The 22,892-nt window shown below is 55.1% G+C and overlaps 8 non-coding genes across 8 annotated transcripts; all 8 read left to right on the top strand.

The window, feature by feature from the left end:
• Window positions 1-1,578: 1,578 nt before the first annotated feature.
• LOC137778610 (small nucleolar RNA SNORD116) lies at window positions 1,579-1,671 on the top strand. The gene has a single exon (XR_011076946.1). It is a non-coding gene; the product is annotated as a small nucleolar RNA SNORD116 (small nucleolar RNA).
• Window positions 1,672-4,306: 2,635 nt separating this feature from the next.
• Window positions 4,307-4,399, top strand: LOC137751535 (small nucleolar RNA SNORD116). The gene has a single exon (XR_011070832.1). It is a non-coding gene; the product is annotated as a small nucleolar RNA SNORD116 (small nucleolar RNA).
• Window positions 4,400-7,033: 2,634 nt separating this feature from the next.
• LOC137751562 (small nucleolar RNA SNORD116) lies at window positions 7,034-7,126 on the top strand. The gene has a single exon (XR_011070856.1). It is a non-coding gene; the product is annotated as a small nucleolar RNA SNORD116 (small nucleolar RNA).
• Window positions 7,127-9,761: 2,635 nt separating this feature from the next.
• On the top strand, window positions 9,762-9,854 carry LOC137750394 (small nucleolar RNA SNORD116). The gene has a single exon (XR_011070433.1). It is a non-coding gene; the product is annotated as a small nucleolar RNA SNORD116 (small nucleolar RNA).
• Window positions 9,855-12,490: 2,636 nt separating this feature from the next.
• LOC137751002 (small nucleolar RNA SNORD116) lies at window positions 12,491-12,583 on the top strand. Its single transcript, XR_011070674.1, has one exon. It is a non-coding gene; the product is annotated as a small nucleolar RNA SNORD116 (small nucleolar RNA).
• A 2,636-nt stretch (window positions 12,584-15,219) lies between these two features.
• On the top strand, window positions 15,220-15,312 carry LOC137777192 (small nucleolar RNA SNORD116). Its single transcript, XR_011076456.1, has one exon. It is a non-coding gene; the product is annotated as a small nucleolar RNA SNORD116 (small nucleolar RNA).
• A 2,635-nt stretch (window positions 15,313-17,947) lies between these two features.
• On the top strand, window positions 17,948-18,040 carry LOC137776914 (small nucleolar RNA SNORD116). The gene has a single exon (XR_011076353.1). It is a non-coding gene; the product is annotated as a small nucleolar RNA SNORD116 (small nucleolar RNA).
• A 2,636-nt stretch (window positions 18,041-20,676) lies between these two features.
• Window positions 20,677-20,769, top strand: LOC137777665 (small nucleolar RNA SNORD116). The gene has a single exon (XR_011076587.1). It is a non-coding gene; the product is annotated as a small nucleolar RNA SNORD116 (small nucleolar RNA).
• Window positions 20,770-22,892: the final 2,123 nt, after the last annotated feature.

Raw genomic sequence — 22,892 nt, forward strand, 5'->3', positions numbered from 1 at the left:
CGGGGCAGAGAAGGGGGCACTGTTGCCATCCCTGGTGCGCTGCCAAGGCCAGCCACTCTTCCCTTTCAGGCTTCCAAGTCCCCTCACATGGCAGAGGTCTTCCGTTGCAAGTCTGTCTGTGGTCCTCGGGGACCATGCCTTTGATCACTCTGAGTTCCTCAGTGGTGTCACTGTGGCAGTGGAGAATTTCCAGGATGCATCAGGTGAGATCAGCATCTTCAAAGCAGACAGGCTTGCAGTCTGTCTTCCCTGGTGTTCAGTGTTCCCGTGTTCGGAAGATGTCTGTGGCTTCCAGTAGGGACGCTTCGGCCTGCTGGCTGGAGTGGGCACGTTGGACGAGGCTGTTGAGCGTTTGAGTGGTTCTTTAGGGGTCAGGAACGCGAACCTTGCAGGATGGGAGCTGCTTGAGACATGGCCGGGAAGGTGGCCTAGTTTCCGCTGTGGGGTTCTAACATGGGTCATGGCTGCTGAAGCCCACTGCTTCCTGTGGTGGGCATTCCCACGGGTCAAAGGAAAGTGATTAGGCCTAGTTGGCAAGAAGTTGCACTTTGTTCGATGTTCTTTAGCTCCTTGAGTTGTTTCAGGCTGCATCTTGCCAGTAGAATGCTGTAGATCGGTGTCGGGTCACCCATGGGCGTTCCCTTGCTTCCAAAATGTTGGGAGTGACCCCACGTGCACATCAGATGTGCTTGTAGCTGGCAGGTTCTCGAGTTGCAAGTAGATGTCACACCCACGGCCGGGAGGCAGGTCTCGTCCAGTCTTTGTGCTCTGGTCAGAAGGCGTGGATGTGGGAGAGCGGGAGTCCATGGAGTATTTCAACAGCCCCTGGGGGTTAAAGTTTGCATGCGGTCTCTGGAAGCTCACAGGGGGCTTTCTCCTTTCAGTTGGGGGTCTAGACAGTGTGTTGTGTATAAACTATGGCGTTTACTGTTGGACGCCTCTTCACAGGGCTACAGGGACACACAGAGACCAAGACGCATAGTCAGGGGCACACAGAGAAACCCACAAGAGCGTCTGCATACTCAGTCACAGTCACACGCGTGAACACAGAAATACAGCCTCTCACACACCGGCCAATGTATGTGCCTAACTTCCTGCAGTCGTACTATCAGACATGCAGTCAATTCTCGGTAAGGGATAGAGGTCTTTGGGAAGCAGTTTCAGAGCTCAAGCCCAGGTAAATGTTTGTATGGATCATGTCCTTTGAGGACACCAGTCCACTTTCCAGGTGCAGTTGCTGGGCAAGCCTCGCCGTCGGCAAAAACAAGAAGATCTTCGTGTGCCCTGATGACTGGAGGTGCTAAGAAGAACTGGAAATAGTGAGGCGGGACCATGTTCCCGAGCATGGTCGGGGATAACTCAGGATGGTATGTATTCAACCACCCCAGGATGTGCCATTACATATTAGGTTTTCCTCAGATGGGCGTAATGGATGTAAGAGTGGCTTGATTGTTCGTCTTGTTGAGTGGCCTGAGGGCTGTGGATCCTCCAGGCTTTTGGGGTACCACAGGCTCATGACTCTCCTGCAAGGCCCGGCACAGTGCCCGGTTGTGTTCTGCAGCATCCCTCCATGTGCTTGGATCGATGATGACACCCTTGTATGCATTCCTTGGAAACTCTGAACAAAATGGTTGAGAACACTCTACTGTATCCTTATCGAAACTGAGGTTCAGCACGTTTCCTCTCTCGGGTGTAGGGGACTGTTAGGAGTGAAGGCCAGTGTCCCCTGCCGACATGCACGCAAACACCACCAAGGACTCCAGTATTGGAGGGGCTCTTGACTGTGGGTCGACCGTGTCTGCCCATAAGCTGGGTCATCTATGAATCCGCGGTCCCTGCTAAAAGGCCGTGAGGGAATGCAAGGGGGCAGGCTCTCCTGCTAGTCTTCAGAGTCGGAGTGTGTGCTGGTGTGGGCCCAGTGAGCTTTCAGCTTGGAGAAGTGTGTTTTGACCAGGATCACGCTTTGTGCATGCCGCTTCGGTGGTTGATTATGGAAGCCAAAATGAGCAAGGTTCCCTGGTTGGAGCCTGGAGCCTCAGGCCAGGCCTGTGGCCCTCTCTGTTGTCGTGTTTGGTGCGGTGAGGTTCTTGAGTGCCCGGTGGGGCTGGAGCAGTGGGCGGGGGTGGGATGGAGTTTGGTGATGGCGGAAGGGGGCTGATGGATTAGGCCTCGCTGCTGCCCCTGAAGCTGCCAGCACACTGTTGGCGCTAAGTGGATCATCGTGGAGTGGGGTGAGGATCGAGTGCTGCATGTAAGCCTGCGTAGTGGCTGCTGCCCTGGAGAGAAAGGTAAGGTATCATGAGGACAGGTCCTGTGTGATGTCGTGGGATGGGCTGTCATCATTGGGTTGCAGGCGCTGGCCTCGGCATCCCAAGGATGTGTCTTGTTCGTGATGGCCTGACATCAGCTGCCTATGGTGGGGATGGCTTTGGCAGTTCATGAGGATGCAGTGAGGTAGGTTACCTGTGAAGAGTTGCAATCCCGTTTCCAGAGGAGTGACTCCCCACGGGTGTCTTGCGGGACATAGAGAAGATGGACATGCTGAGGCATCTGTGCCGGCCTTCTTGGGGGTAGGTGAGTTATGCAAACAAGCCCTTGGGTCGCTCTTTTCCCACTTTTGGGAATGTGCAAAGCGATAGTGTTTCTGCCGGAGGGCATGATGCGGCCGGCCCGTGTGTCATGCAGGCCTTTCGAATAGCCAGAGCTTTATCCAGAGCAGTTCGTTGGTGGGGCAGAGAAGGGGGCACTGTTTCCATCCTTGGTTCGCTGCCAAGGCCCGCCACTCTTCCCTTTCAGGCTTCCAAGTGCCCTCACATGGCAGAGGTCTTCCGTTGCAAGTCTGTCTGTGGTCCTCGGGAACCATGCCTTTGATCACTCTGAGTTTCTCAGTGGTGTCACTGTGGCAGTGGAGAATTTCCAGGATGCATCAGGTGGGATCAGCATCTTCAAAGCAGACAGGCTTGCCGTCTGTCTTCCCTGGTGTTCAGTGTTCCCGTGTTCGGAAGATGTCTGTGGCTTCCAGTAGGGACGCGTCGCCCTGCTCGCTGGAGTAGGGCACGTTGGACGAGGCTGTTGAGCGTTTGAGCGGTTCCTTAGGGTTCAGGGCCGCGAACCTTGCAGGATGGGAGTTGCCTGTGACATGGTCGGGATGGTGGCCTAGTTTCCGCTGTGGGGTTCCAACATGGGTCATGGCTGCTGAAGCCCACTGCTTCCTGTGGTGGGCATTCCCACGTGGCAAAGGAAAGTGATTAGGCCTAGTTGGCAAGAAGTTGCACTTTGTTCGATGTTCTTTAGCCCATTGAGTGGTTTCAGGCTGCATCTTGCCAGTAGAATGCTGTAAGTCGGTGTCGGGTCACCCATGGGAGTTTCCTTGCTTCCGAAAGTGCTGGGAGTGACCCCAAGTGCACATCAGATGTGCTGGTAGCTGGCAGGTTCTCGAGTTGCACGTAGATGTCACACCCACGTCGGGAGGCAGGTCTCGTCCAGTCTTTGTGCTCTGGTCAGAAGGCGTGTCTGTGGGAGAGCGGGAGTCCCTGGAGTATTTCAACAGCCCCTGGGGCTTAAAGTTTGCATGCGGCCTCTGGAAGCTGACAGGGGGCTTTCTCCTTTCAGTTGTGGGTCTAGACAGGGTGTTGTGTATAAACTATTGCGTTTACTGTTGGACGCCTCTTCACAGGGCTACAGGGACACACAGAGACCAAGACGCGTAGTCAGCAGCACGCAGAGAACCTCACAAGAGCGTCTGCGTGCGCAGTCACAGTCACACGCGTGAACACAGAAATACAGCCTCTCACACACCGGCCAATGTATGTGCGTAACTTCCTTCAGTCGTACTATCAGACATGCAGTCAATTCTCGGTAAGGGATAGAGGTCCTTGGGAAGCAGTTTCAGAGCTCAATCCCTGGTAAATGTTTGTATGGATCATGTCCTTTGAGGACACCAGTCCACTTCCCAGGTGCAGTTGCTGGGCAAGCCTCGCCGTCGGCAAAAACAAGAAGGTGTTCGTGTGCTCTGATGACGGGAGGTGCTAAGAAGAACTGGAAAAAGTGAGGCGGGGCCATGTTCCCGAGCATGGTCGCGGATAACTCAGGATGGTAGGTATTCAACCACACCAGGATGTGCCATTAGATATAAGGTTTTCCTCAGATTGGCCCAATGGCGGTAAGAGTGGCTTGATTGTTTGTCTTGTTGAGTGGCCTGAGGGCTGTGGATGCTCCAGGATTTTGGGGTACCCCAGGCTCATGACTCCCCTGCAGAGCCCGGCGCACTGCCCGGTTTTGTTCTGCAGCATCCCAGCATGTGCTTGGATCGATGATGACACCCTTGTATGCATTCCTTAGAAACTGTGAAGAAAATGGTTGAGAACACTCTCCCGTATCCTTATCGAAACTGAGGTTCAGCACGTTTCCTCTCTCGGGTGTAGGGGACTGTTAGGAGTGAAGGCCAGTGTCCCCTGCCGACATGCACGCAAACACCACCAAGGACTACAGCATTGGAGGGGCTCCTGTCTGAGGGTCGACCGTGTCTGCCCATAAGCTGGGTCATCTATGAATCCGCGGTCCCTGCTAAAAGGCCGTGAGGGAATGCAAGGGGGCAGGCTCTCCTGCTAGTCTTCAGAGTCGGAGTGTGTGCTGGTGTGGGCCCAGTGAGCTTTCAGCTTGGAGAAGTGTGTTTTGACCAGGATCACGCTTTGTGCATGCCGCTTCGGTGGTTGATTTTGGAAGCCAAAATGAGCAAGTTTCCCTGGTTGGAGCCTGGAGCCTCAGGCCAGGCCTGTGGCCCACTCTTTTGCTGTGTTTGGTGCGGTGAGGTTCTTGAGTGCCCGGTGGGGCTGGAGCAGTGGGCGGGGGTGGGATGGAGTTTGGTGATGGCGGAAGGGGGCTGATGGATTAGGCCTCGCTGCTGCCCCTGAAGCTGCCAGCACACTGTTGGCGCTAAGTGGATCATCGTGGAGTGGGGTGAGGATCGAGTGCTGCATTTAAGCCTGCATAGTGGCTGCTGCCCTGGAGAATAAGGTAAGGTATCATGAGGACAGGTCCTGTGTGATGTCGTGGGATGGGCTGTCATCATTGGGTTGCAGGCGCTGGCCTCGGCTTCCCAAGGATGTGTCTTTTACGTGATGGCCTGGCATCAGCTGCCTATGGTGGGGATGGCTTTGGGAGTTCATGAGGATGCAGTGAGGTAGGTTACCTGTGAAGAGTTGCAATCCCGTTTCCAGAGGAGTGACTCTCCACGGGTGTCTTGTGGGACATAGAGAAGATGGACATGCTGAGGCATCTGTGCCGGCCTTCTTGGGGGTAGGTGAGTTATGCAAACAGCCCTTGGGTCGCTCTTTTCCCACTTTTGGGAATGTGCAAAGCGATAGTGTTTCTGCCGGAGGGCATGATGCGGCCGGCCCGTGTGTCATGCAGGCCTTTCGAATAGCCAGAGCTTTATCCAGAGCAGTTCGTTGGTGGGGCAGAGAAGGGGGCACTGTTTCCATCCTTGGTTCGCTGCCAAGGCCCGCCACTCTTCCCTTTCAGGCTTCCAAGTGCCCTCACATGGCAGAGGCCTTCCGTTGCAAGTCTGTCTGTGGTCCTCGGGGACCATGCCTTTGATCACTCTGAGTTTCTCAGTGGTGTCACTGTGGCAGTGGAGAATTTCCAGGATGCATCAGGTGGGATCAGCATTTTCAAAGCAGACAGGCTTGCCGTCTGTCTTCCCTGGTGTTCAGTGTTCCCGTGTTCGGAAGATGTCTGTGGCTTCCAGTAGGGACGCGTCGCCCTGCTCGCTGGAGTAGGGCACGTTGGACGAGGCTGTTGAGCGTTTGAGCGGTTCCTTAGGGTTCAGGGCCGCGAACATTGCAGGATGGGAGTTGCCTGTGACATGGCCGGGAAGGTGGCCTAGTTTCCGCTGTGGGGTTCCAAAATGGGTCATGGCTGCTGAAGCCCACTGCTTCCTGTGGTGGGCATTCCCACGTGGCAAAGGAAAGAGATTAGGCCTAGTTGGCAAGAAGTTGCACTTTGTTCGATGTTCTTTAGCCCATTGAGTGGTTTCAGGCTGCATCTTGCCAGTAGAATGCTGTAAGTCGGTGTCGGGTCACCCATGGGAGTATCCTTGCTTCCGAAAGTGCTGGGAGTGACCCCAAGTGCACATCAGATGTGCTGGTAGCTGGCAGGTTCTCGAGTTGCACGTAGATGTCACACCCACGTCGGGAGGCAGGTCTCGTCCAGTCTTTGTGCTCTGGTCAGAAGGCGTGGCTGTGGGAGAGCGGGAGTCCGTGGAGTATTTCAACAGCCCCTGGGGCTTAAAGTTTGCATGCGGCCTCTGGAAGCTGACAGGGGGCTTTCTCCTTTCAGTTGCGGGTCTAGACAGGGTGTTGTGTATAAACTATTGCGTTTACTGTTGGACGCCTCTTCACAGGGCTACAGGGACACACAGAGACCAAGACGCGTAGTCAGCAGCACGCAGAGAACCTCACAAGAGCGTCTGCGTGCGCAGTCACAGTCACACGCGTGAACACAGAAATACAGCCTCTCACACACCGGCCAATGTATGTGCGTAACTTCCTTCAGTCGTACTATCAGACATGCAGTCAATTCTCGGTAAGGGATAGAGGTCCTTGGGAAGCAGTTTCAGAGCTCAATCCCTGGTAAATGTTTGTATGGATCATGTCCTTTGAGGACACCAGTCCACTTCCCAGGTGCAGTTGCTGGGCAAGCCTCGCCGTCGGCAAAAACAAGAAGGTGTTCGTGTGCTCTGATGACTGGAGGTGCTAAGAAGAACTGGAAAAAGTGAGGCGGGGCCATGTTCCCGAGCATGGTCGCGGATAACTCAGGATGGTAGGTATTCAACCAGCCCAGGATGTGCCATTATATATAAGGTTTTCCTCAGATTGGCCCAATGGCGGTAAGAGTGGCTTGATTGTTTGTCTTGTTGAGTGGCCTGAGGGCTGTGGATGCTCCAGGATTTTGGGGTACCCCAGGCTGATGACTCCCCTGCAGAGCCCGGTGCACTGCCCGGTTTTGTTCTGCAGCATCCCAGCATGTGCTTGGATCGATGATGACACCCTTGTATGCATTCCTTGGAAACTGTGAAGAAAATGGTTGAGAACACTCTCCCGTATCCTTATCGAAACTGAGGTTCAGCACGTTTCCTCTCTCGGGTGTAGGGGACTGTTAGGAGTGAAGGCCAGTGTCCCCTGCCGACATGCACGCAAACACCACCAAGGACTACAGTATTGGAGGGGCTCCTGTCTGAGGGTCGACCGTGTCTGCCCATAAGCTGGGTCATCTATGAATCCGCGGTCCCTGCTAAAAGGCCGTGAGGGAATGCAAGGGGGCAGGCTCTCCTGCTAGTCTTCAGAGTCGGAGTGTGTGCTGGTGTGGGCCCAGTGAGCTTTCAGCGTGGAGAAGTGTGTTTTGACCAGGATCACGCTTTGTGCATGCCGCTTCGGTGGTTGATTTTGGAAGCCAAAATGAGCAAGGTTCCCTGGTTGGAGCCTGGAGCCTCAGGCCAGGCCTGTGGCCCACTCTTTTGCTGTGTTTGGTGCGGTGAGGTTCTTGAGTGCCCGGTGGGGCTGGAGCAGTGGGCGGGGTTGGGATGGAGTTTGGTGATGGCGGAAGGGGGCTGATGGATTAGGCCTCGCTGCTGCCCCTGAAGCTGCCAGCACACTGTTGGCGCTAAGTGGATCATCGTGGAGTGGGGTGAGGATCGAGTGCTGCATTTAAGCCTGCATAGTGGCTTCTACCCTGGAGAGAAAGGTAATGTATCATGAGGACAGGTCCTGTGTGATGTCGTGGGATGGGCTGTCATCATTGGGTTGCAGGCGCTGGCCTCGGCTTCCCAAGGGTATGTCTTGTTCGTGATGGCCTGGCATCAGCTGCCTATGGTGGGGATGGCTTTGGCAGTTCATGAGGATGCAGTGAGGTAGGTTACCTGTGAAGAGTTGCAATCCCGTTTCCAGAGGAGTGACTCCCCACGGGTGTCTTGCGGGACATAGAGAAGATGGACATGCTGAGGCATCTGTGCCGGCCTTCTTGGGGGTAGGTGAGTTATGCAAACAAGCCCTTGGGTCGCTCTTTTCCCACTTTTGGGAATGTGCAAAGCGATAGTGTTTCTGCCGGAGGGCATCCCGCGGCCGGCCCGTGTAGCATGCAGGCCTTTCGAATAGCCAGAACATTATCCAGAGCACTCCGTTGGCGGGGCGGAGATGGGGGCACTGTTGCCATCCCTGGTGCGCTGCCAAGGACAACCACTCTTCCCTTTCAGGCTTCCAAGTGCCCTCACATGGCAGAGGTCTTCCGTTGCAACTCTGTCTGTGGTCCTCGGGGACCATGCCTTTGTTCACTCTGAGTTCCTCAGTGGTGTGACTGTGGCAGTGGAGAATTTCCAGGATGCATCAGGTGGGATCATCATCTTCAAAGTAGACAGGCTTGCCGTCTGTCTTCCCTGGTGTTCAGTGTTCCCGTGTTCGGAAGATGTCTGTGGCTTCCAGTAGGGACGCGTCGCCCTGCTCGCTGGAGTAGGGCACGTTGGACGAGGCTGTTGAGCGTTTGAGCGGTTCCTTAGGGTTCAGGGCCGCAAACCTTGCAGGATGGGAGTTGCCTGTGACATGGCCGGGAAGGTGGCCTAGTTTCCGCTGTGGGGTTCCAACATGGGTCATGGCTGCTGAAGCCCACTGCTTCCTGTGGTGGGCATTCCCAGGTGGCAATGGAAAGTGATTAGGCCTAGTTGGCAAGAACTTGCACTTTGTTCGATGTTCTTTACCCCATTGAGTGGTTTCAGGCTGCATCTTGCCAGTAGAATGCTGTAAGTCGGTGTCGGGTCACCCATGGGAGTTTCCTTGCTTCCGAAAGTGTTGGGAGTGACCCCAAGTGCACATCAGATGTGCTGGTAGCTGGCAGGTTCTCGAGTTGCACGTAGATGTCACACCCACGTCGGGAGGCAGGTCTCGTTCAGGCTTTGTGCTCTGGTCAGAAGGCGTGGCTGTGGGAGAGCGGGAGTCCGTGGAGTATTTCAACAGCCCCTGGGGGTTAAAGTTTGCATGCGGCCTCTGGAAGCTGACAGGGGGCTCTCTCCTTTCAGTTGTGGGTCTAGACAGGGTGTTGTGTATAAACTATTGCGTTTACTGTTGGACGCCTCTTCACAGGGCTACAGGGACACACAGAGACCAAGACGCGTAGTCAGCAGCACGCAGAGAACCTCACAAGAGCGTCTGCGTGCGCAGTCACAGTCACACGCGTGAACACAGAAATACAGCCTCTCACACACCGGCCAATGTATGTGCGTAACTTCCTTCAGTCGTACTATCAGACATGCAGTCAATTCTCGGTAAGGGATAGAGGTCCTTGGGAAGCAGTTTCAGAGCTCAATCCCTGGTAAATATTTGTATGGATCATGTCCTTTGAGGACACCAGTGCACTTCCCAGGTGCAGTTGCTGGGCAAGCCTCGCCGTCGGCAAAAACAAGAAGGTGTTCGTGTGCTCTGATGACTGGAGGTGCTAAGAAGAACTGGAAAAAGTGAGGCGGGGCCATGTTCCCGAGCATGGTCGGGGATAACTCAGGATGGTAGGTATTCAACCACCCCAGGATGTGCCATTAGATATAAGGTTTTCCTCAGATTGGCCCAATGGCGGTAAGAATGGCTTGATTGTTTGTCTTGTTGAGTGGCCTGAGGGCTGTGGATGCTCCAGGATTTTGGGGTACCCCAGGCTCATGACTCACCTGCATAGCGCCGCGCACTGCCCGGTTGTGTTCTGCAGCATCCCAGCATGTGCTTGGATCGATGATGACACCCTTGTATGCATTCCTTGGAAACTCTGAGCAAAATGGTTGAGAACACTCTACCGTATCCTTATCGAAACTGAGGTTCAGCACGTTTCCTCTCTCGGGTGTAGGGGACTGTTAGGAGTGAAGGCCAGTGTCCCCTGCCGACATGCACGCAAACACCACCACGGACTCCAGTATTGGAGGGGCTCCTGTCTGAGGGTCGACCGTGTCTGCCCATAAGCTGGGTCATCTATGAATCCGCGGTCCCTGCTAAAAGGCCGTGAGGGAATGCAAGGGGGCAGGCTCTCCTGCTAGTCTTCGGAGTCGGAGTGTGTGCTGGTGTGGGCCCAGTGAGCTTTCAGCTTGGAGAAGTGTGTTTTGACCAGGATCACGCTTTGTGCATGCCGCTTCGGTGGTTGATTTTGGGAGCCAAAATGAGCAAGGTTCCCTGGTTGGAGCCTGGAGCCTCAGGCCAGGCCTGTGGCCCTCTCTGTTGTCGTGTTTGGTGCGGTGAGGTTCTTGAGTGCCCGGTGGGGCTGGAGCAGTGGGCGGGGGTGGGATGGAGTTTGGTGATGGCGGAAGGGGGCTGATGGATTAGGCCTCGCTGCTGCCACTGAAGCTGCCAGCACACTGTTGGCGCTAAGTGGATCATCGTGGAGTGGGGTGAGGTTCGAATGCTGCATTTAAGCCTGCGTAGTGGCTGCTGCCCTGGAGAATAAGGTAAGGTATCATGAGGACAGGTCCTGTGTGATGTCGTGGGATGGGCTGTCATCATTGGGTTGCAGGCGCTGGCCTCGGCTTCCCAAGGATGTGTCTTGTACGTGATGGCCTGGCATCAGCTGCCTATGGTGGGGATGGCTTTGGGAGTTCATGAGGATGCAGTGAGGTAGGTTACCTGTGAAGAGTTGCAATCCCGTTTCCAGAGGAGTGACTCTCCACGGGTGTCTTGCGGGACATAGAGAAGATGGACATGCTGAGGCATCTGTGCCGGCCTTCTTGGGGGTAGGTGAGTTATGCAAACAAGCCCTTGGGTCGCTCTTTTCCCACTTTTGGGAATGTGCAAAGCGATAGTGTTTCTGCCGGAGGGCATGATGCGGCCGGCCCGTGTGTCATGCAGGCCTTTCGAATAGCCAGAGCTTTATCCAGAGCAGTTCGTTGGTGGGGCAGAGAAGGGGGCACTGTTTCCATCCTTGGTTCGCTGCCAAGGCCCGCCACTCTTCCCTTTCAGGCTTCCAAGTGCCCTCACATGGCAGAGGTCTTCCGTTGCAAGTCTGTCTGTGGTCCTCGGGGACCATGCCTTTGATCACTCTGAGTTTCTCAGTGGTGTCACTGTGGCAGTGGAGAATTTCCAGGATGCATCAGGTGGGATCAGCATCTTCAAAGCAGACAGGCTTGCCGTCTGTCTTCCCTGGTGTTCAGTGTTCCCGTGTTCGGAAGATGTCTGTGGCTTCCAGTAGGGACGCGTCGCCCTGCTCGCTGGAGTAGGGCACGTTGGACGAGGCTGTTGAGCGTTTGAGCGGTTCCTTAGGGTTCAGGGCCGCGAACATTGCAGGATGGGAGTTGCCTGTGACATGGCCGGGAAGGTGGCCTAGTTTCCGCTGTGGGGTTCCAACATGGGTCATGGCTGCTGAAGCCCACTTCTTCCTGTGGTAGGCATTCCCATGGGTCAAAGGAAAGTGATTAGGCCTAGTTGGCAAGAAGTTGCACTTTGTTCGATGTTCTTTAGCCCCTTGAGGGGTTTCAGGCTGCATCTTGCCAGTAGAATGCTGTAGGTCGGTGTCGGCTCACCCATGGGAGTTCCCCTGCTTCCGAAAGTGCTGGGAGTGACCCCAAGTGCACATCAGATGTGCTGGTAGCTGGCAGGTTCTCGAGTTGCACGTAGATGTCACACCCACGGCCAGGAGGCAGGTCTTGTCCAGTCTTTGTGCTCTGGTCAGAAGGCGTGGCTGTGGGAGAGCGGGAGTCCCTGGAGTATTTCAACAGCCCCTGGCGGTTAAAGTTTGCATGCGGCCTCTGGAAGCTGACAGGGGGCTTTCTCCTTTCAGTTGTGGGTCTAGACAGGGTGTTGTGTATAAACTATGGCATTTACTGTTGGACACCTCTTCACAGGGCTACAGGGACACACAGAGACCAAGACGCGTAATCAGCGGCACACAGAGAAACCCACAAGAGCGTCTGCGTGCGCAGTCACAGTCACACGCGTGAACACAGAAATACAGCCTCTCACACACCGGCCAATATATGTGCCTAACTTCCTGCAGTCGTACTATCAGACATGCAGTCAATTCTCGGTAAGGGATAGAGGTCCTTGGGAAGCAGTTTCAGAGCTCAAGCCCAGGTAAATGTTTGTATGGATCATGTCCTTTGAGGACACCAGTCCACTTCCCAGGTGCAGTTGCTGGGCAAGCCTCGCCGTCGGCAAAAACAAGAAGATCTTCGTGTGCTCTGATGACTGGAGGTGCTAAGAAGAACTGGAAAAAGTGAGGCGGGGCCATGTTCCCGAGCATGGTCGCGGATAACTCAGGATGGTAGGTATTCAACCACCCCAAGATGTGCCATTAGATATTAGGTTTTCCTCAGATTGGCCCAATGGCTGTAAGAGTGGCTTGATTGTTCGTCTTGTTGAGTGGCCTGAGGGCTGTGGATGCTGCAGGATTTTGGGGTACCCCAGGCTCATGACTCCCCTGCAGAGCCCGGCGCACTGCCTGGTTGTGTTCTGCAGCATCCCAGCATGTGCTTTTATCGATGATGACACCCTTGTATGCATTCCTTGGAAACTCTGAACAAAATGGGTGAGAACACTCTCCCGTATCCTTATCGAAACTGAGGTTCATCACGTTTCCTCTCTCGGGTGTAGGGGACTGTTAGGAGTGAAGGCCAGTGTCCCCTGCCGACATGCACGCAAACACCACCAAGGACTCCAGTATTGGAGGGGCTTCTGTCTGAGGGTCGACCGTGTCTGCCCATAAGCTGGGTCATCTATGAATCCGCGGTCCCTGCTAAAAGGCCGTGAGGGAATGCAAGGGGGCAGGCTCTCCTGCTAGTCTACAGAGTCGGAGTGTGTGCTGTTGTGGGCCCAGTGAACTTTCAGCTTGGAGAAGTGTGTTTTGACCAGGATCACGCTTTGTGCATCCCGCTTCGGTGGTTGATTTTGGGAGCCAAAATGAGCAAGGTTCCCTGGTTGGAGCCTGGAGCCTCAGGCCAGGCCTGTGACTCTCTGTGTTGTCGTGTTTGGTGCGGTGAGGTTCTTGAGTGCCCGATGGGGCTGGAGCAGTGGGCGGGGTTGGGATGGAGTTTGGTGATGGCGGAAGGGGGCTGATGGATTAGGCCTCGCTGCTGCCCCTGAAGCTGCCAGCACACTGTTGGCGCTAAGTGGATCATCGTGGAGTGGGGTGAGGATCGAGTGCTGCATTTAAGCCTGCGTAGTGGCTGCTGCCCTGGAGAGAAAGGTAAGGTATCATGAGGACAGGTCCTGTGTGATGTCGTGGGATGGGCTGTCATCATTGTGTTGCAGGCGCTGGCCTAGGCTTCCCAAGGATGTGTCTTGTACGTGATGGCCTGGCATCAGCTGCCTATGGTGGGGATGGCTTTGGCAGTTCATGAGGATGCTGTGAGGTAGGTTACCTGTGAAGAGTTGCAATCCCGTTTCCAGAGGAGTGACTCCCCACGGGTGTCTTGCGGGACATAGAGAAGATGGACATGCTGAGGCATCTGTACCGGCCTTCTTGGGGGTAGGTGAGTTATGCAAACAAGCCCTTTGGTCACCCTTTTCCCACTTTTGGGAATGTGCAAAGCGATAGTGTTTCTGCCGGAGGGCATGACGCGGCCGGCCCGTGTGGCATGCAGGCCTTTCGAATAGCCAGAGCTTTATCCAGAGCAGTCCGTTGGCGGGACAGAGAAGGGGGCACTGTTGCCATCCCTGGTGCGCTGCCAAGGCCAGCCACTCTTCCCTTTCAGGCTTCCAAGTGCCCTCACATGGCAGAGGTCTTCCGTTGCTAGTCTGTCTGTGGTCCTCGGGGACCATGCCTTTGATCACTCTGAGTTCCTCAGTGGTGTCACTGTGGCAGTGGAGAATTTCCAGGATGCATCAGGTGGGATCAGCATCTTCAAAGCAGACAGGCTTGAGGTCTGTGTTCCCTGGTGTTCAGTGTTCCCGTGTTCGGAAGATGTCTGTGGCTTCCAGTAGGGACGCGTCCCCCTGCTGGCTGGATTAGGGCACGTTGGACGAGGCTGTTGAGCGTTTGAGCGGTTCCTTAGGGGTCAGGCCCGCGAACCTTGCAGGATGGGAGCTGCCTGAGACATGGCCGGGAAGGTGGCCTAGTTTCCGCTGTGGGGCTCCAACATGGGTCATGGCTGCTGAAGCCCACTGCCTCCTGTGGTGGGCATTCCCACGGGTCAAAGGAAAGTGATTAGGCCTAGTTGGCAAGAAGTTGCACTTTGTTCGATATTCTTTAGCCCATTGAGTGTTTTCAGGTTGCATCTTGCCAGTAGAATGCTGTAGGTCGGTGTCGGGTCACCCATGGGAGTTCCCTTGCTTCCGAAAGTGCTGGGAGTGACCCCAAGTGCACATCAGATGTGCTGGTAGCTGGCAGGTTCTCGAGTTGCACGTAGATGTCACACCCACGGCCGGGAGGCAGGTCTTGTCCAGTCTTTGTGCTCTGGTCAGAAGGCGTGGCTGTGGGAGAGCGGGAGTCCCTGGAGTATTTCAACAGCCCCTGGGGTTTAAAGTTTGCATGTGGCCTCTGGAAGCTGAAAGGGGGCTTTCTCCTTTCAGTTGTGGGTCTAGACAGGGTGTTGTGTATAAACTATTGCGTTTACTGTTGGACGCCTCTTCACAGGGCTACAGGGACACACAGAGACCAAGACGCGTAGTCAGCGGCACACAGAGAAACCCACAAGAGCGTCTGCGTGCGCAGTCACAGTCACACGCGTGAACACAGAAATACAGCCTCTCACACACCGGACAATGTATGTGCCTAACTTCCTTCAGTCGTACTATCAGACATGCAGTCAATTCTCGGTAAGGGATAGAGGTCCTTGGGAAGCAGTTTCAGAGCTCAAGCCCAGGTAAATGTTTGTATGGATCATGTCCTTTGAGGACACCAGTCCACTTCCCAGGTGCAGTTGCTGGGCAAGCCTCGCCGTCGGCAAAAACAAGAAGATCTTCGTGTGCTCTGATGACTGGAGGTGCTAAGAAGAACTGGAAAAAGTGAGGCGGGGCCATGTTCCCGAGCATGGTCGCGGATAACTCAGGATGGTAGGTATTCAACCACCCCAAGATGTGCCATTAGATATTAAGTTTTCCTGAGATGGGCCCAATGGCTGCAAGAGTGGCTTGATTGTTCGTCTTGTTGAGTGGCCTGAGGGCTGTGGATGCTCCAGGATTTTGGGGTACCCCAGGCTCATGACTCCCCTGCAGAGCCCGGCGCACTGCACGGTTGTGTTCTGCAGCATCGCAGCATGTGCTTGGATCGATGATGACACCCTTGTATGCATTCCTTGGAAACTCTGAACAAAATGGGTGAGAACACTCTACCGTATCCGTATCGAAACTGAGGTTCAGCACGTTTCCTCTCTCGGGTGTAGGGGACTGTTAGGAGTGAAGGCCCGTGTCCCCTGCCGACATGGACGCAAACACCACCAAGGACTCCAGTATTGGAGGGGCTCCTGACTGAGGGTCGACCGTGTCTGCCCATAAGCTGGGTCATCTATGAATCCGCGGTCCCTGCTAAAAGGCCGTGAGGGAATGCAAGGGGGCAGGCTCTCCTGCTAGTCTTCAGAGTCGGAGTGTGTGCTGGTGTGGGCCCAGTGAGCTTTCAACTTGGAGAAGTGTGTTTTGACCAGGATCAAGCTTTGTGCATGCCGCTTCGGTGGTTGATTTTGGAAGCCAAAATGAGCAAGGTTCCATGGTTGGAGCCTGGAGCCTCAGGCCAGGCCTGTGGCCCTCTCTGTTGTTGTGTTTGGTGCGGTGAGGTTCTTGAGTGCCCGGTGGGGCTCGAGCAGTGGGCGGGCGTGGGATGGAGTTTGGTGATGGCGGAAGGGGGCTGATGGATTAGGCCTCGCTGCTGCCCCTGATGCTGCCAGCACAATGATAGTGCTAAGTGGATCATCGTGGAGTGGGGTGAGGATCGAGTGCTGCATTTAAGCCTGCGTAGTGGCTGCTGCCCTGGAGAGAAAGGTAAGGTATCATGAGGACAGGTCCTGTGTGATGTAGTGGGATGGGCTGTCATCATTGTGTTGCAGGCGCTGGCCTCGGCTTCCCAAGGATGTGTCTTGTACATGATGGCCTGGCATCAGCTGCCTATGGTGGGGATGGCTTTGGCAGTTCATGAGGATGCTGTGAGGTAGGTTACCTGTGAAGAGTTGCAATCCCGTTTCCAGAGGAGTGACTCCCCACGGGTGTCTTGCGGGACATAGAGAAGATGGACATGCTGAGGCATCTGTACCGGCCTTCTTGGGGGTAGGTGAGTTATGCAAACAAGCCCTTTGGTCGCCCTTTTCCCACTTTTGGGAATGTGCAAAGCGATAATGTTTCTGCCGGTGGGCATGACGCGTCCGGCCCGTGTGGCATGCAGGCCTTTTGAATAGCCAGAGCTTTATCCAGAGCAGTCCGTTGGCGGGACAGAGAAGGGGGCACTGTTGCCATCCCTGGTGCGCTGCCAAGGCCAGCCACTCTTCCCTTTCAGGCTTCCAAGTGCCCTCACATGGCAGAGGTCTTCCGTTGCAAGTCTGTCTGTGGTCCTCGGGGACCATGCCTTTGATCACTCTGAGTTCCTCAGTGGTGTCACTGTGGCAGTGGAGAATTTCCAGGATGCATCAGGTGGGATCAGCATCTTCAAAGGAGACAGGCTTGCCGTCTGTCTTCCCTGGTGTTCAGTGTTCCCGTGTTTGGAAGATGTCTGTGGCTTCCAGTAGGGACGCGTCGCCTGCTGGCTGGAGTAGGGCACGTTGGACGAGGCTGTTGAGCGTTTGAGCGGTTCCTTAGGGGTCAGGGCCGCGAACCTTGCAGGATGGGAGCTGCCTGAGACATGGCCGGGAAGGTGGCCTAGTTTCCGCTGTGGGGTTCCCACATGGGTCATGGCTGCTGAAGCCCACTGCTTCCTGTGGTAAGCATTCCCAGGGGTCAAAGGAAAGTGATTAGGCCTAGTTGGCAAGAAGTTGCACTTTGTTCGAAGTTCTTTAGCCCCTTGAGTGGTTTCAGGCTGCATCTTGCCTGGAGAATGCTGTAGGTCGGTGTCGGGTCACCCATGGGAGTTCCCTTGCTTCCGAAAGTGCTCGGAGTGACCCCAAGTGCACATCAGATGTGCTGGTAGCTGGCAGGTTCTCGAGTTTCTCATAGATGTCACACCCACGCCCGGGAGGCAGGTCTCGTCCAGTCTTTGTGCTGTGGTCAGAAGGCGTGGCTGTGGGAGAGCTGGAGTCCGTGGAGTATTTCAACAACCCCTGGGGTTTAAAGTTTGCATGCGGCCTCTGGAAGCTGACAGGGGGCTTTCTCCTTTCAGTTGTGGGTCTAGACAGGGTGTTGTGTATAAACTATGACGTTTACTGTTGGACGCCTCTTCACAGGGCTACAGGGACACACAGAGACCAAGACGCGTAGTCAGCGGCACACAGAGAAACCCACAAGAGCGTCTGCGTGCGCAGTCACAGTCACACGCGTGAACACAGAAATACAGCCTCTCACACACCGGCCAATGTATGTGCCTAACTTCCTGCAGTCGTACTATCAGACATGCAGTCAATTCTCGGTAAGGGATAGAGGTTCTTGGGAAGCAGTTTCAGAGCTCAAGCCCAGGTAAATGTTTGTATGGATCATGTCCTTTGAGGACACCAGTCCACTTCCCAGGTGCAGTTGCTGGGCAAGCCTCGCCGTCGGCAAAAACAAGAAGATCTTCGTGTGCTCTGATGACTGGAGGTGCTAAGAAGAACTGGAAAAAGTGAGGTGGGGCCGTGTTCCCGAACATGGTCGAGGATACCTCAGGATGGTATGTATTCAAGCACCCCAAGATGTGCTATTAGATATTAGGTTTTCCTCAGATGGGCCCAAAGGCTGCAAGAGTGGCTTGATTGTTCGTCTTGTTGAGGGGCCTGAGGGCTGTGGATTCTCCAGGCTTTTGTGGTACCCCAGGCTCATGACTCCCCTGCAGAGCCCGGCGCACTGCACGGTTGTGTTCTGCAGCATCCCAGCATGTGCTTGGATCGATGATGACACCCTTGTATTCATTCCTTGGAAACTCTGAACAAAATGGGTGAGAACACTCTACCGTATCCTTATCGAAACTGAGGTTCAGCACGTTTCCTCTCTCGGGTGTAGGGGACTGTTAGGAGTGAAGGCCAGTGTCCCCTGCCGACATGCACGCAAACACCACCAAGGACTCCAGTATTGGAGGGGCTCCTGACTGAGGGTCGACCGTGTCTGCCCATAAGCTGGGTCATCTATGAATCCGCGGTCCCTGCTAAAAGGCCGTGAGGGAATGCAAGGGGGCAGGCTCTCCTGCTAGTCTTCAGAGTCGGAGTGTGTGCTGGTGTGGGCCCAGTGAGCTTTCAGCTTGGAGAAGTGTGTTTTGACCAGGATCACGCTTTGTGCATGCCGCTTCGGTGGTTGATTTTGGAAGCCAAAATGAGCAAGGTTCCCTGGTTGGAGCCTGGAGCCTCAGGCCAGGCCTGTGGCCCTCTCTGTTGTCGTGTTTGGTGCGGTGAGGTTCTTGAGTGCCCGGTGGGGCTGGAGCAGTGGGCGGGCGTGGGATGGAGTTTGGTGATGGCGGAAGGGGGCTGATGAATCAGGCCTCGCTGCTGCCCCTGAAGCTGCCAGCACACTGATAGTGCTAAGTGGATCATCGTGGAGTGGGGTGAGGATCGAGTGCTGCATTTAAGCCTGCGTAGTGGCTGCTGCCCTGGAGAGAAAGGTAAGGTATCATGAGGACAGGTCCTGTGTGATGTCGTGGGATGGGCTGTCATCATTGGGTTGCAGGCGTTGGCCTCGGCTTCCCAAGAATGTGTCTTGTTCGTGATGGCCTGGCATCAGCTGCCTATGGTGGGGATGGCTTTGGCAGTTCATGAGGACGCAGTGAGGTAGGTTACCTGTGAAGAGTTGCAATCCCGTTTCCAGAGGAGTGACTCCCCACGGGTGTCTTGCGGGACATAGAGAAGATGGACATGCTGAGGCATCTGTGCCGGCCTACTTGGGGGTAGGTGAGTTATGCAAACAAGCCCTTGGGTCGCTCTTTTCCCACTTTTGGGAATGTGCAAAGCGACAGTGTTTCTGCCGGAGGGCATGACGCGGCCGGCCCGTATGGCATGCAGGCCTTTCGAATAGCCAGAGCTTTATCCAGAGCAGTTCGTTGGCGGGGCAGAGAAGGGGGCACTGTTGCCATCCCTGGTGCGCTGCCAAGGCCAGCCACTCTTCCCTTTCAGGCTTCCAAGTCCCCTCACATGGCAGGGGTCTTCCGTTGCAAGTCTGTCTGTGGTCCTCGTGGACCATGCCTTTGATCACTCTGAGTTCCTCAGTGGTGTCACTGTGGCAGTGGAGAATTTCCAGGATGCATCAGGTGGGATCAGCATCTTCAAAGCAGACAGGCTTGCGGTCTGTCTTCCCTGGTGTTCAGTGTTCCCGTGTTCGGAAGATGTCTGTGGCTTCCAGTAGGGACGCGTCACCCTGCTGGCTGGAGTAGGGCACGTTGGAGGAGGCTGTTGAGCGTTTGAGCGGTTCTTTAGGGGTCAGGGCCGCGAACCTTGCAGGATGGGAGCTGCTTGAGACATGGCCGGGAAGGTGGCCTAGTTTCCGCTGTGGGGTTCCAACATGGGTCATGGCTGCTGAAGCCCAGTGCTTCCTGTGGTGGGCATTCCCATGGGTCAAAGGAAAGTGATTAGGCCTAGTTGGCAAGAAGTTGCACTTTGTTCGATGTTCTTTAGCCCCTTGAGTGGTTTCAGGCTGCATCTTGCCAGGAGAATGCTGTAGGTCGGTGTCGGCTCACCCATGGGCATTCCCTTGCTTCCGAAAGTGCTGGGAGTGACCCCAAGTGCACATCAGATGTGCTGGTAGCTGGCAGGTTCTCGAGATGCTCGTAGATGTCACACCCACGGCCGGGAGGCAGGTCTCGTCCAGTCTTTGTGCTCTGGTCAGAAGGCGTGCCTGTGGGAGAGCGGGAGTCCGTGGAGTATTTCAACAGCCCCTGGGGGTTAAAGTTTGCATGCGGCCTCTGGATGCTGACAGGGGGCTTTCTCCTTTCAGTTGTGGGTCTAGACAGGGTGTTTTGTATAAACTATGGCGTTTACTGTTGGACGCCACTTCACAGGGCTACAGTGACACACAGAGACCAAGACGCGTAGTCAGCGGCACACAGAGAAACCCACAAGAGCGTCTGCGTGCGCAGTCACAGTCACACGCGTGAACACAGAAATACAGCCTCTCACACACCGGCCAATGTATGTGCCTAACTTCCTGCAGTCGTACTATCAGACATGCAGTCAATTCTCGGTAAGGGATAGAGGTCCTTTGGAAGCAGTTTCAGAGCTCAAGCCCAGGTAAATGTTTGTATGGATCATGTCCTTTGAGGACACAAGTCTACTTCCCAGGTGCAGTTGCTGGGCAAGCCTCGCCGTTGGCAAAAACAAGAAGATCTTCGTGTGCTCTGATGACTGGAGGTGCTAAGAAGAACTGTAAAAAGTGAGGCGGGGCCATGTTCCCGAGCATGGTCGCAGATAACTCAGGATGGTAGGTATTCAACCACCCCAAGATGTGCCATTAGATATTAGGTTTTCCTGACATGGGCCCAATGGCTGCAAGAGTGGCTTGATTGTTCGTCTTGTTGAGTGGCCTAAGGGCTGTGGATTCTCCAGGTTTTTGGGGTACCCCAGGCTCATGACTCCCCTGCAGAGCCCGGCGCACTGCCCGGTTGTGTTCTGCAGCATCCCAGCATGTGCTTGGATCGATGATGACACACTTGTATGCATTCCTTGGAAACTCTGAACAACATGGGTGAGAACACTCTACCGTATCCTTATCGAAACTGAGGTTCAGTACGTTTCCTCTCTCGGGTGTAGGGGACTGTTAGGAGTGAAGGCCAGTGTCCCCTGCCGACATGCACGCAAACACCACCAAGGACTCCAGTATTGGAGGGGCTTCTGTCTGAGGGTCGACCGTGTCTGCCCATAAGCTGGGTCATCTATGAATCCGCGGTCCCTGCTAAAAGGCCGTGAGGGAATGCAAGGGGGCAGGCTCTCCTGCTAGTCTACAGAGTCGGAGTGTGTGCTGTTGTGGGCCCAGTGAACTTTCAGCTTGGAGAAGTGTGTTTTGACCAGGATCACGCTTTGTGCATCCCGCTTCGGTGGTTGATTTTGGGAGCCAAAATGAGCAAGGTTCCCTGGTTGGAGCCTGGAGCCTCAGGCCAGGCCTGTGGCCCTCTGTGTTGTCGTGTTTGGTGCGGTGAGGTTCTTGAGTGCCCGATGGGGCTGGAGCAGTGGGCGGGGGTGGGATGGAGTTTGGTGATGGCGGAAGGGGGCTGATGGATTAGGCCTCGCTGCTGCCCCTGAAGCTGCCAGCACACTGTTGGCGCTAAGTGGATCATCGTGGATTGGCGTGAGGATCGAGTGCTGCATTTAAGCCTGCGTAGTGGCTGCTGCCCTGGAGAGAAAGGTAAGGTATCATGAGGACAGGTCCTGTGTGATGTAGTGGGATGGGCTGTCATCATTGTGTTGAAGGCGCTGGCCTCGGCTTCCCAAGGATGTGTCTTGTACATGATGGCCTGGCATCAGCTGCCTATGGTGGGGATGGCTTTGGCAGTTCATGAGGATGCTGTGAGGTAGGTTACCTGTGAAGAGTTGCAATCCCGTTTCCAGAGGAGTGACTCCCCACGGGTGTCTTGCGGGACATAGAGAAGATGGACATGCTGAGGCATCTGTACCGGCCTTCTTGGGGGTAGGTGAGTTATGCAAACAAGCCCTTTGGTCGCCCTTTTCCCACTTTTGGGAATGTGCAAAGCGATAATGTTTCTGCCAGTGGGCATGTCGCAGCCGGCCCGTGTGGCATGCAGGCCTTTCGAATAGCCAGAGCTTTATCCAGAGCAGTCCGTTGGCGGGACAGAGAAGGGGGCACTGTTGCCATCCCTGGTGCGCTGCCAAGGCCAGCCACTCTTCCCTTTCAGGCTTCCAAGTGCCCTCACATGGCAGAGGTCTTCCGTTGCAAGTCTGTCTGTGGTCCTCGGGGACCATGCCTTTGATCACTCTGAGTTCCTCAGTGGTGTCACTGTGGCAGTGGAGAATTTCCAGGATGCATCAGGTGGGATCAGCATCTTCAAAGCAGACAGGCTTGCGGTCACTCTTCCCTGGTGTTCAGTGTTCCCGTGTTCGGAAGATGTCTGTGGCTTCCAGTAGGGACGCGTCGCCCTGCTGGCTGGAGTAGGGCACGTTGGACGAGGCTGTTGAGCGTTTGAGCGGTTCCTTAGGGATCAGGGCCGCGAACCTTGCAGGATGGGAGCTGCCTGAGACATGGCCGGGAAGGTGACCTAGTTCCCGCTGTGGGGCTCCAACATGGGTCATGGCTGCTGAAGCCCACTGCCTCCTGTGGTGGGCATTCCCACGGGTCAAAGGAAAGTGATTAGGCCTAGTTGGCAAGAAGTTGCACTTTGTTCGATATTCTTTAGCCCATTGAGTGTTTTCAGGCTGCATCTTGCCAGTAGAATGCTGTAGGTCGTTGTCGGGTCACCCATGGGAGTTCCCTTGCTTCCGAAAGTGCTGGGAGTGACCCCAAGTGCACATCAGATGTGCTAGTAGCTGGCAGGTTCTAGAGTTGCACGTAGATGTCACACCCACTGCCGGGAGGCAGGTCTTGTCCAGTCTTTGTGCTCTGGTCAGAAGGCGTGGCTGTGGGAGAGCGGGAGTCCGTGGAGTATTTCAACAGCCCCTGGGGTTTAAAGTTTGCATGCGGCCTCTGGAAGCTGAAAGGGGGCTTTCTCCTTTCAGTTGTGGGTCTAGACAGGGTGTTGTGTATAAACTATGGCGTTTACTGTTGGACGCCTCTTCACAGGGCTACAGGGACACACAGAGACCAAGACGCGTAGTCAGCGGCACACAGAGAAACCCTCAAGAGCGTCTGCGTGCGCAGTCACAGTCACACTCGTTAACACAGAAATACAGCCTCTCA

This window comes from Eschrichtius robustus, chromosome 1 (assembly GCF_028021215.1).
Source record: "Eschrichtius robustus isolate mEscRob2 chromosome 1, mEscRob2.pri, whole genome shotgun sequence".
Classification (NCBI taxonomy): Eukaryota; Metazoa; Chordata; class Mammalia; order Artiodactyla; family Eschrichtiidae; genus Eschrichtius; species Eschrichtius robustus.